The sequence below is a fragment of the Psammomys obesus genome, unplaced genomic scaffold (genome assembly GCF_907164565.1).
Source record: "Psammomys obesus unplaced genomic scaffold, mPsaObe1.curated_primary_1811, whole genome shotgun sequence".
In the NCBI taxonomy this organism is placed as follows: Eukaryota; Metazoa; Chordata; class Mammalia; order Rodentia; family Muridae; genus Psammomys; species Psammomys obesus.
The window spans coordinates 17,452,380-17,462,429 of record NW_026593286.1 but is presented as its reverse complement, the minus strand read 5'-3'; the positions used below and the strand labels follow the sequence as shown (position 1 = coordinate 17,462,429).

The window sequence follows — 10,050 nt, the reverse complement described above, 5'->3', positions numbered from 1 at the left end:
CACACACACACACACACACACACACACACACACACACACACACACACGAGCTTCCAGGCCTGCCTGCTCCTCCTACACCAACCCCAGCTGACCTCAGCATTCCAGCCTGCAGACTACCAAGAGTGACAAGAGAGAGAAAGAAGATGCCAAGCAAGACAGAGTGAGGACAGGGACAAACAGTGCCACCTGCCCCCCAACCCCTTCCTCACCTCCCACTCTGGCCTCAGAGCTTGGCATGTACCATGCCATTTTGGCATGTACCACCTTCTGGGAAGCTGGCTCTTCCCCGAAGCCTGGTGTGGTGGGCTCCGTTCTCCCTACTTCCCAACTGAAGTCACTGAAGCTTAGAGACATGGAAGTCATTTCGTCCACAGTACCCAGCTAGGAAGCAGCCAGCCTTAAACCTCAGGTGACAATTCCCAAAGCCACATAGCTTCCTTTCTGAGCCTCTGGAAGTAGGCAGCAGCCACACCAGCAGGAAGGAATTTTGTAGGAAACAAGAGAACCACAGAGAAACCGCCCCCTGCCGTGGCTCCATTAAAAGGCAAAGGAATAAAGGAGCCCTGCTTAGCATAGTGAGTGGCTGGGGGGTCAGGAGGCCGTCTGGGTGCCTCACAAGTCTCAATGCAGTCTGCCAGCTGCCGTGGTGGGAGCTGAGGGGGCAGTAGAGGAGGGGGACAGTCTGGCATGGCTGGGTCCAAGCTGACTGCCCACAGATGGCCTCAGCTTGGTGCCCAGAAACATTCGCTTTTGCTCCAACATCATTCAACTGTTACAGCCCAGCAAGTGCCAGGCACTTAGGCCCCACACTCCAACCAGCTCAAAGAACAGTCAAGGTGAATGTCAAGGGTCATGTCCAATTGCCCATCACCCACCTGCCCAGCATGTGCTTTAGGGTGGGAGGGGGAAGGGGGCTGAGTGCCATACCTTGCAACTCTCCTGGCCCAGTGCACTATGCCTCAGTTTCCCCCTCAGCACTGAGGCACTCAAGCCAAAAGGCTGAATGGGGAGGGCAGGGAAGGTGTCAGAGGCCTGAGGGAATCAACCCAATGCTCTAAGTATCTAACAGGTGGAGGACATCCATGCAAAAGCCAGAGCCTGGCAGTGGGAAGCTGGAAGGCCTAGAAGGCAGTTACAGCCCAGGCACAATGTCTTCTCTTTGAGATGCTTGAGTCATTCCATACACACACAGCAGACTAAAAGCTCCACTCCTCTCCAGTGCCCTATAAAGGCAGCTGGAAACAACAAGGTTCTGATTCCTGCTGAAATTCACCACACTTTTTACAAAGACTGAGCATCCCACAGGTAATTCCAAGGTGGTAAAGAGAGAGAGAGAGCATCATGCTAAAGCCCTATATGGACTTCTCTGATGGCCAGCTTTGCCCCCACAGGCTCTGACCTACTCTCCTCTAAGTGAAGAGGCCTGGCCCTTCCTCCGCCCCACCCCCACCTCCACCTACTCTCCCAGGTCAGTCTCATGCATAGCAGTATGAGACTCTCAGCCTCCCCACTCCTTCCTCCCCAGCAGGCAGACCTCCGACCCTCACACTTCTGATGCATCTTATATCCTAGAGGACCATATGAATACTATCACTCAATAGCAATAGCAACGATGATGATGACAGTCACAAAGCTGACCATAATTTCATCACATGTTGTCAATATGCTCTACCCTGATAGAACAGCGGAGGAAACTTATCCATACAGATTCCTAAAACTGCTGAAAAGTCCATGCTGAACTCAGTGTCATTCCCAAGCCCACTGGGAAGCTGCCGCCCCACCCGGTCTCCTCTGTAGCAGAGAAGCTATCTGCTCCTGCAAGACAGATAGATACACAGGAAGGAACAGTTGGAGCATGAAAGCTGGCCAGAGAAAGAAGGGAGAGGAAGACTCCCAGGGTTCTGGGCCAGAGCAGCAAAATAAAGGAGATGTGCCCAGAGGTCTCTTGTCTCCCCTGTACCTCTTGCCATAAACTACTAGCTTCCCCTCTCCCCCCTCCCATTCCCAACCTGCCAGCAACGTCAGTGACATGGCCAGCAAGGCCAGCAGTTCCCAGCCCGGGACTTCTACACTCAGACTTCCACAGAACCCAGGTCCTGACATCCCCACACCTACTCAGCCTTCATTCCCATCCTGCAACTCTGCAAGAGCAAGACCCACATGCCTGGCCAAGGTCTCAGGGTCCCAACAAAGCCAGGCCTGTCCCCTGGGAGTGACACCTGGGCTGGGCAGCAGGTGAACCGAGCCAAAAGGACAAGGCAGAGAGCCAAGGCATACTAGGTGAGTTCTTGGCTCAACAACCTAGCCTGCCCGGTCCAAGTTCTTGGAGTTGGGGTGGGGGGTGTCATAATAGAGGTGAAGTCAGAGATAAGGACAGATAGTCAGCTTCCTGGAGGTTCACTAAGGGAGAAGGAACTGCTGGCTGATACAGCATCCCACCTACCCCTAAAACACACACAACATGCAAACTTCTGTGTGGTCCTGCCACAAGAGAAAGACTGGTCAACAAGTTTCACTCACCCCATGCCCCACCCCCCGTGAATCATCTCCCCTGTGCCAGGAACAGATTAAAAATGTAGAGCCCTGACTTCCAAGGCCTCTTCACAGCTCACAAGCATCTCAAGGCCAAACCCTTTATCTCTGCATTCAAGCCCCTGCCTATACAGGCCCTTCCCACCTTCTAACCCTTCCCCCCCCATTTCTCTGAGCTTTGAGCCCTACTGAAACACCCATGCCTCTCCTCTGGGTCGGTGAACGCCTACTTGTCTCTAAGGACCCCATCCTCTGCAAGGGCTTTCCAGACAATCTCAGGCAGAACAGATCTGGACCCAGATGACAACACACCTGATTGGAAGATGAGCCTCACTGGGACACTACTCCCATGAACAGACTAATGCCGGTACCCTTGGAGTTGGCTGTTATCTCAGGAGTGGGTCTCCTACAAAAGGAGAGTTCCAGCAAAGGAAAGGGTTTACTGAGTGAAGGCAAATCCCAAATGGATCAAATGAAAGTCCTGGAACTCTAAAAGTATAGAGGAAGAAGTAGGGAAAATGTTTTGGAGATCCAGGTGCAGGCAAGAAGTTTCTGAGCAGGGATCCAAACATTAACGATTAGATCCTCCATCTGACTCAGATATAGCATTCCTGGGTATTAACCCAAAAGACTCCACATTCACACAGCACAGAGACACTGAGGCACGGGCTGGCAAGAGGGTTCAACAAGTAAAAGTGCTTGATAAGCAAGTCTAAGAGCTTGAGCCAGGTATCCGGAATCCACATAAAGGTGGAAGGCAAGAGCCTACTCCACAGAGTTGTACTCTGATTTCCATTTCAGGTGGGCACCCACAGCCACACACGATTATAATAAACAAAAAGTTTAAATTCTGTGTGTGTGTGTGTGTGTGTGTGTGTGTGTGTGTGTGTGTGTTATACATGTGTTTGTGTGTATATGAGTACGTGGTAGGAAGTGAGCATATGGAGGCCAGAAACCAATGTTGGGTATCTTACATGTCTGTGGCGTGTGTACACATATGTGTGCAGGTATACTCAGAGAGGTCAGAGGAGGATGTTCCACCTTGTTTCTTTGATACAAGGCCCCTCACTGAACCTGGAGCTAACCTAGTGGCCAACAAGCAAGCCTCATCAATTCTCTGTAACCCATGACAATGGAGTTAGAGTGTGTATGTGGCTTTGCCCTGATTTCTATACGGAGGCTGGGATCTGAACTCACATCCTCATGCTTGTGTTGCAAGTAGTCCTACTCATTGAGCCATCTCACCGGCCCCCAGCTTATTTTTTGAGACAAGGTCTCTCACTAACTGTGGAACTCGCTCATTCAGCGAGACTTGCCAGCCAATAAGCATCCATGATCTTCCCGCCTCTGCCTCCCCATCACTAGGATTACAGGTACACCCACAATGCATGGCTGTTTACCTGGGTACCAGGGACTTGAATTCAGGTTGTCATGCTTGCCCAGGAAGCATTTCATCAACTTATTTGTCTCCCTGGCTCCTAAAACACCATTCTAAACACCCCCAAACCCCAATATTAAGATGAACTATGATAATTAAAATTTTAACATTTTTCTGGGCACGGTGGTACATGTGTTTAATCCCAGCACCCAGGAGGCAGGAGTAGGCAGACCTCTGTGAGTTTAAGGTCTTTCCAGTCTACATAACAAGTTCCAAGCTAGCCAGAGCTACATAGTAAGACCCTGACTCAAAAAAACGAAAACAAATTTTAAAAGAAAGAAGAGCTATCATCCATTTCAGATGTTCTATCACTGTAGCACAAACTGACTGAGACTCTCAGTAAAAGAGCATGAGTATACGCAGTGCTTCAGAGGGCAGGCGGGTGGGAGAGGGGAAGCCAGGTGACTGAAGGATAAAGAATGGACATGTAAAAGAGAAGAAGAAGGGTGAATGGAGGAAAAGAAATATGGAAAGGGAGGAGGCTTAAAAGGTGAGCAGGCACATTGGAATAAAGAAGCTCCTTCTGGGTGTAGAACCAACCTGACACCCAGGACCACAGTGCACAGAGCACGGGACTTCAGCAGCATCCGAAGACTCTGAGGATCACGTCTGTGGCTCCTCCAGGCCATTCCTGACCCTTCTGTCTTCAGCTATGTCAAGACAACATAGGGTGAAATGGGAGTGGATAAGGGCATGGAGACGTTTCTGAAAAGGATGCTGGCAGAAATGCCTGGGGCAGCTGTGCCTAGGCAAAGGTTTACACTGAAGCCAGGAGACACCTGCTTCAGGCTCCCATGACTGCCACCCACTGCCATCTCCAGCTGGTTGCCAAATCACATCTCCCTGGTCTCACTGGTTTCAAACCTGGCAAAGTGCTATCAGCTGACTTCATCCAATCCTGCACGTGCTTCTGCTGACCTTCAACCACACCTGACCTTGATCCCATTGGTCAAACCCTGGCTCTTATCCTCACATATGCACCCTTTGCTTGGCATCCAAAGGAACCCAAGCTCAGGTGGAGACCAAGTTTAAGAGGGAGATCAAATAGCTCCACTGGGTGGCAAGCCAGCCCTTCCTAATCCTGTCCACGTGGGTGTGGGTTTCCATTTTGTCCTCTCTCCTTCCACAGGAGTCTCTGCCTTAACGCATCTCCTCACACTTCCCTGCATCCACTGAGCATCTTTGTGCTATAAAACCTTTGTTAAGTTCCTGGGACAGCAAGCTCACTGAAGGTTAATCTTGACACAAGTCCCTTGCTTATAGACTTACAGGGGAGACAGTCTTTTGAATAAACATTCCCAGAGTGGCCCACCAACTCTTCCTGTTCCTGGAGAGAAAGGAACATGGAATTGGGGCTGAGGGGATGGTTCAGTTGATAAAGTGAACCATCATACAAGCATGAGAACCCGAGTTCAGATCCTCAGAAACCACATACAAAATCTGGCATCAGTGGCATACTTCCTTAAACCTCAACACTTGGGAAAGAAAGGATAAAAACGGGAGGATCCCGGAGCTCATTGGCCCACCAGACCAGCCAAATTAATCAGCTTCAGGGTCAGTGAGAGATCGTGTTTCAGATTAATGTTGGAGATTAATCAAGGAAGACCAACTGATACCAACCTCTGGCCTCCACATTCATGCATGAGCACCAGCGTGCACACATGCACACACACACACACACACACACACACACACACACACAGGGCGGGGCACAGATACACGGAAGTGGAGCTCGTCTATTTTACTACCCTGGAATAGGGCTCTGGACACCACGGCTGTCCAGGCTGGGAAGGGTTAATTGGTCAGAAGCATCAGGTCTTGGAAATCAGAGCTAAGATACTAAATGGGGTGGGGGTGGGCCTGGGTACCAGCCACCTCATGAGTAGATGGAAAACCTCTGCTCTCCTCTTTTCCCCTGAGGGCTGCCTTAGCTTGCCTGCCCTTGGAACCACATTCTGCCAGGGGACATTGGCAAGTTCATACAGCAAGCAGGGAGGCAATAGCTGGCTTCTTGCCCATCTGGAAAGAGAGAAGGAATGAGGCCCTACCTTCAGCCTCATACCCTCCTGTTCCTGCCAGGGACTGGGCCTGCCCCAAGGCAGAACATGAAACTGAGGAGGAGGTAGTCAGCTGAGTGCCACCGACTCCACTGCAGTGCCACTCTCTAGCTCCCTTCTCTGCCCCGAGTCCCATGCTGAGGCCACAGAGAGGTGCTTAGGACCTGGCATAGCTACCACAAGGGTTAAACATTGGGGTACCATGAGTCTCTCCCCACCCCAAGATACTGCTAATGCTGTTGTCAAAATACCTGGCATGCTTCGTTTATAGAAAGAGCCCCCTGATTGATTCTTGCTGGGTCTTCTTACAGCCATCAACATGGAAGCATACATGTACAAAGCAGACATCAGAACATACGATCACCAAAAGCCACACGTGAAAATAACCACAGGGAAGTCGGTCACAAGAACCCCTGATGCCTGCCAGTAGAGGACACAATCAGTCAATCGTGTATCTTCACATTGTGGAATACCACCCAGCCAGGAGAAGGAGCAATCTACAATCGCATACAAGAATAGGGATAAGATTCACAGCTGCAGTGTGGCTCATAAGTCAGGCACAAAAATCCACACTCCACTCCATTCATAAGAAAACCTATGCCAGTCTGTACTGTCCTGCTGGAAGGCAAGATAGTAAACATCCCCCTGAGGGGAAACCAGTAGTGGGAAGAGGCAGGAAGGAGATCCTTGGGGTGCTGGGCTGGAAAACATTTCTCTTCCCTCCGCCCCACCCCCAGTGGCGATCAGTCCCAGGACCTTCTATATCTAGGCAAGTCCTCTATGACCAAGCTCTACCTCCTCCTGCCCTTTCTTTGAGATAGGGTCTCACTATTATATAGCCCAGTCTGTCCCTTCACTCACAGTCCTCCTGCCTCAGGCCTCTGAACAGTTGGGATCATAGGCCTACCAGAGACTCTGTTTCTTAACTCCATGTGTGGAGCACAGAGACAAAGTGTCTCAGTTACTAGGGAGCCTGCACACACTTCTGTGAAACACTCTAAGTGAACCATGGAGTGGGTTGGGCCTCATAAGCCACCATGTTTATGAGACAGGGGTCACTCTGCCACCTCACCCTGCCTCCACACTCTCTCTGTGCCCTGCTCCTACCCAGCCTCAGCCTCACTCTGCCCTCTCTGTCATCATCTCCTTCCCAGAAGAACTGCTCATCTACCCAGGATCCTGGCTTGGCCTCTATTCCTTTCACAGTATAACCATGGCCCAGAGAAGGGCCTCGTGGCGAGTCAAAGCAGCTACAGAAAGTCTCTAAACATCTCTAGAAAGTCCCCACCCCACCCCCATCCCAGCACCTTTGAGCAGGGTACTCCTTCCCCTAGACCTTTTCTCTTCCCTACCTCTGCCCCAGCCCCCTATCCTATGGAAGCACCACTTCCTCCCTCTGCCTGTCACTCTGCTGTCATCACATGACAGGCTGACCCCACCCCTGCTGCCTCCCCCAGCCCCTCCCACCTCCATCCAGCACTATGGTCAGAAAAGTCCTCATCTGCAATCCTCTCCATCTCTCCCACCGAATGGATAGTCCCCTAGGGCAAGAGCAAGTGCTGTCTGTCTGATTTCTGCTTGTCCCCAGCTCCTCACTTGATGCCACTTACTCAAGGCTACTTGAATCAACACGGAGCAAATGAACAACCAGACTCCTACCTCAAAGGCAGCCTTTGGAAAAGGCAACAGTTGCATTTGGGGACGAAACGCCAACCCCTCTGGGGCCAGGACACCTGAGTGTGGTGGTAGTTCTGGCATTCACTTGCAATGTGACATTAGGCAACTCACTGTGCTTCTCTGAGCCCTGGGGTGCTTGCTTGTGAAACACAAGGCAGATGGAGCAGAGCCAGGGCAAGTTTGGAAAGATGCACAAGTGTTTGTGTTTGTGTTTGTGTTTGTGTATGCAGCAGCTGTGTGGGGGCCCGTAGCTTTCATCACATCCTCTCCGAGAGCTTTGGTCACCTCTGGTTCAGAGCCATGAACTTCAGCTCTGGGACACTAGAATCCTGGCAAACTAGAAGAAGAAAAGGAGGTGACCCATCCCACAGGAGTGAGAGCTGTCAGCGCTGTAGGATCTTACAATAGGGGTGACTGCGGGCCTGCTAAACTTCGAGGCTTCGAGAAGCAGAGGCCAGACAGGCAGCCCCAAAGGGTGGTTTTAGGAGGGAGGAGGAGGAATCATCCTGAAGTATCTTCCCTCTACTCCTGCCACCATCAGACAAGCACCCACTTGTTTTGGATACGGCACAGAGTGAGGAGGCGAGGCTGGCACATAGAGATGCCCGCCAGGCCCTTTGGCGCCCAGGTCAGAGAAGCTTGGCGGGAACACTCAGGAGGGATGCCAATCCCCACCCTCCTTCCTCCTCAGGCCCTCACAGGAGCCTCAGGTGGGCACAGCATACACAAACCATGAGGACCAAAGAAACCAGTTGAGGGCCATGAGATGGCTCAGCTGGTAAAGGCACCCACTGCCAAGCCTGATGCCATGAGTTTGATCCTGGGGACATGTTGGAAGGAGAGAAGTGACTCCCAGAGGTTGTCCTCTGACTTCCACACACGTACCATGGTACATGCACATAACACACATACACGCACAAATTGAAATACTTTTAAGAATTAATAACAACAACAACAACAACAAAAGCCAGCTGAGAGGTAGAGGATCCAAGCTCAGATAGTGCAAAACTGGAGGAGACAGTGCCCTCTAACAGGGAGGAGGAGCAGGTCTCAGATTCAGGCCTGCCAGTGTAGTGACTGCTACAGAGACAGAGTGGGTAGGGGTGGGTAGAGGGGGCTCCTCAGCAGAGTGAGAAAGGCAACATGCATAGGAGACAGGAGACCACAGTGGGCAAAAGAGGCGGCCTGAGCCAGAGAACAGCAAGATTTTGAGAAGAGAGTCAGGGACATGAGCCCAGCCGGCCTCGGGGCAAGAAGTTGGCCCATGCAGGAATGGCGGCTGGCACGTGTCTGTGGCAGTGGGAGGGCCCTGGCTGCAGGCCCAGATGCCTGTAGCTTCTGAGCTGGGTTCCTGGGAGGGTGAGAGCCCAACAGATGTTTATCCAGAACAAGAACGTGAGTCTCACACCTCCTCCAGCAAGAGCCCCAGTGATAGGCAGAGGCTGCTGTTTCTTGGGTTGCATAGTCTCCTGAGAGTTGCCTGTGAATGGGGTCCTGGGTAACCAAGAGAGCTGCCAGCCCAGCAGCCCCTGCTTGAGCCAGGACCTGGGCACATGGCTGAGATGGAGCTTTATTCGTGCAGATAAGGAGGGAATGACTCACAGCAAGCTCTCCCAGGAGGCTGCTGAAAAACCAGCTCATCCAAATGCAGACAGACACTTGTCCCTGAATACAGACATCCCTGTCCCTGTCGCTGTCACACAGGGCACATACAAATCCCACTCCCTCCTCTCCCCCTGAGTCACCCATCTCCAGTGCCCCTGGTTCCTCTCCCAGATCTCAGCCCCAATTATTTATCCCTGCCCACCCTCACATGACCCATGGGCATCCCCCACCATGTCAAGGCTGGCTGCAGGGAGAGTGGGAGGGAGTAAGAGTTCCGAGCCCATAGACAGAAAGAGCAGAGAAGGGCTGGGGAACATGTCTGAAGAGCAGCAGAATAAAACGAGGAAGCGGATGGTCTCAGCCTAGAGAGCTCTGCTCTCCAAGCTGGAGGTAGGAGCAACAGGGTGCCCTCGTGTCTGAGATGCCTCCCAGGGCTCTCTACTCCAATCCCTAAACCCCAGGGAGCAGCTCAGACTCACCCTCTAAGGGAAAACCAAGATTTGAGCTAGGAAGAGCCACTGTCTCCTCACCAGCCACGGACATCTTGCAAGGCAGAGGAGTGGGAGGCTCTGAAGCAGGGGTAGGGTTGAGGGAGGATATCCCAATCTCTATCATGTCACCCCAGTTCTGCGCGATCACCAATCATGTAGGATACCCAAGTCATACTCCCAGGCTCCCTGAGGCCCCCCCCTCCCCAACACACACACACACACACACACACACACACACACACACACACAC

At 51.9% G+C, this 10,050-nt stretch overlaps 1 protein-coding gene across 5 annotated transcripts in view; it reads right to left on the bottom strand.

The window, feature by feature from the left end:
* Tns1 (tensin 1) overlaps positions 1-10,050 on the bottom strand; it is a 209,133-nt gene that overhangs the window by 197,544 nt on the left and 1,539 nt on the right. The gene's annotated exons all lie outside the window — the stretch shown is intronic.